A 3,157-nucleotide genomic window follows, 5' to 3' on the forward strand; every position below is an offset into this window, starting at 1 on the left:
TATTCTAAACCAAAAAATTGAATTCTATTCTATTAATATATTAAAGTCATTTCAAATCATAGAATTAAATTTCAAATAGAAATTAATTTTTTAAAAAAAAATAAAATTCTTTTTTACACTCAAATACTTTTTAAACAAGCTCTTATTTTTAAGAATTAAAAAAGAAAATATTACATAAATTATGCTACAAATACATACTTTCCCTAAACTTCTATTAGGTCAGATTATACATGTATTAAGATGTTAATCTTTTATAAGAAAAAATAATTATTGTTAGGTTTTGTTGACAAAAGATTTTAAAAGTAGTTCTTAAGATATTATAAAGGTAAGAGGAATTTATTGAAATTGTAATGTTCATTTAGTAATATTAAAAGTAGGCTAGAAAAAGAATTTTAAAAAGTTCACTATTATTATATATTCTTAGGTAGCACTTGATAGTAAAAAATAAAATAAAATAAAGGTATAAATGAGATAATAAAAAATAGGGTAATTAAGTGATTTATTTATTATAATATACTATTAAGGGTAGTAATAATGTCAATGGATAATAAGTGTAGTTAGAGTTTATTATAGAATCTGTTATATTTGTTGATTCATTGCTACGCATTCTCTGTTTCATACTTTTCCATATATATACATAAGTGCACTTAGAGAGATTAGATTTTGCATGTATAAACTCTTCTTTTGCGAGTAATTCAGTTTTCTCTTCTCTGCCTTATGTGTTTCTCTGCCTTATGTGTTGTTCTTGCACATATGGTTGGAAGTAAGTTAAAGTTAATCCGTGAGTTAGTTCGATCTCAACTTATTAACCGTAGTTTCTTTTTTTTTTTTTGCTCTAATAATGTAATGCACGGATAAAGAATAATTGACTATTTGTATTCATGAGAGTTCAGAACGCTGACATTTATACCCATCGTAGATGGAAACTGACTTTGTAACCATGAAAGATGGCTCCGTGTGACAAAAGTAGCCTGGTTTGGATTGGCACCTACTTCGGGGTTGAAGGATCCTAGGTGACTCTCCGAACCTCCCAAAACCCTGTCTACGTAGATCTGAATGTTTCTATATGAAGGTAATGCTTGAAATGAAAATCCTAGCAACTTGTCTTTCCCAATTCGAACCATACCCCCAAAATGAAATATTAGTGAAATTCAAGCGCACCCACAGTTATTTCATAACCCCAGCAATGTCACCACGTAGATTTAACTCTGATGCAAATTTTAGAATTCGCAGCAGTTCTTCAAGTTCGAAGAAGATGAAGGAGAAGAAGCTCGACGACAAATATTTCTGTGGGAGGGATGTTGTGTTGATGGAGTCTGGAATGATTACGAACCCTGATAGATGGTTCATTAGATGTCCTCTATGAGCGCTAAGGGCCAGATGCTGTTGTTGTTGAGGTGAGACAATTATTTCTGAGTTTTAGTTGACAATGTGGGGCTTTTTTTTGTTTTCTCAGACAAGAGATTGCAGATACTTTGTTTGGGTGGATGAATTCGAACAAGGATGGAAGGGCCTGACAAGATGTTTAGCCAAGAGAAAGTTCAACCATTGTTATGCAACGCCTGATGATGGATTGACTCTCACTGCAGGGGAAAAATTAGCAAGCATCCTCAATGATGGCTAGGAAGATAGACAAATTTAGAGTTGAAATTTGGGGTAAAATTAGAGAAATTAGAGTGTTGATTACAACCGTTGCACTGGGGGTAGCGTTTTGTTTGTTTTGTGAGTTGTATTTGGTGATGAAATCATAAGACTTGTAAAATTGGAGATCTTTGTTCGTGATAGTTAAATTTTCGAATGATATTGGCATGATATGGATTGTTTCTAATCTATACTAGTTTGCTTTACATGTGATACATTGATGTAGATACACAGGGTTTGAACTTGTTGCTGCAATCTGAAATGATTCTGAAAACGTTTAAAAGTAGACATTGCTGTTGAAAATGGACATTAACCTCACAGTTGTTGTTGGTGTAGTTGTCCAACTTAGGGTATTCACTAAAATGAGTTTTGCTCCATTGTTTAGGGCTTATCTTATCCAGGTACTCCCAAGCCCCAGTATTGATCCTTTTTAGACTCTCCATGGCAGCATTGAAGTCTTGTGTTGTGGTTGCCTTGGCACAAGACCACATGCACATTTTCAGCTGCAAGTCACTCCATTTCTTGTGAAAGTTTTGCCATATATGCATTGCACAGAATCTGTGGTTGGCATTTGGGTAAATTTCTTGTACGACCGGTATTAGCCCCTATAGGCATGCATGTAAGTAAACAGCTATCAGAAATCCAACAATCCAGAAACAGAATTGAATATTTAGCTAAACCAGATTCCAACATTCCAATATCAGTCCCATTACAAAATAGAATTGACTATTTAGCTAAACTAGATACCAAATTTTCAGTAACAGTCTCATTCCAAAACATAATTAACTATAGTTAAACCAGATTCCAAAACATAATTAACTCTGAGAAAAAACTGGCGTCTGGTCAATATTCTCGTCACTTGCTATGCTATGCAATTCCTCTGATTCATAGCAATGATGTCCAGGATTTTCATCAGAGAAATCATCCACATCAACGGGGACGTAGAAGGTTGGAGGCTTGTCCGGATCGGGGTTTGGGATGAAAGACTGGCCTGTAGGGGGCCCTCTTTGTTGATCTCCTATTGTTCACCTTTGGCCTTCCCTCAACCTCATCTGAAGGATTGCTCTTATCATTCTGAGGAGTCCTATTGGTCTCAGAGGGTGGGACTGTTTGAGGGATTGATTGTGAAAGTGGATTCCTATACGGATGTAGGGTGTATTGGGTTAGTTGTTTTGGTTGCAGAGACATTGGGTTCAAAAGAAGGTACCGAGTCTGAACAAGCAGTGTGTGCTGGTTGCTGATCTTCTTGAATAGGTGGCTGGGAAGGTTGGGACTGAGTTGATGGTGGTTTATCTGGTATGACAGGTGTTGGGGGAGGCTGAGAAACCTGTCCTGCCTCATCAGATCCTGAAAGTAGTGGGTCTGCTGTCTCTTGGGCCATACTGATATTGTCATTTTTTGGGCCTCAAAACCAGCCTGTTTATGTGCTTCATAGGCCTCTTTCCTACTCTGGGCCTCACTCCTTTTTTGTTCCTCCATCCCAACTTGCACGTTACGTACAATTTTAGCATCATCC

Source organism: Arachis stenosperma, chromosome 5, assembly GCF_014773155.1.
Source record: "Arachis stenosperma cultivar V10309 chromosome 5, arast.V10309.gnm1.PFL2, whole genome shotgun sequence".
In the NCBI taxonomy this organism is placed as follows: Eukaryota; Viridiplantae; Streptophyta; class Magnoliopsida; order Fabales; family Fabaceae; genus Arachis; species Arachis stenosperma.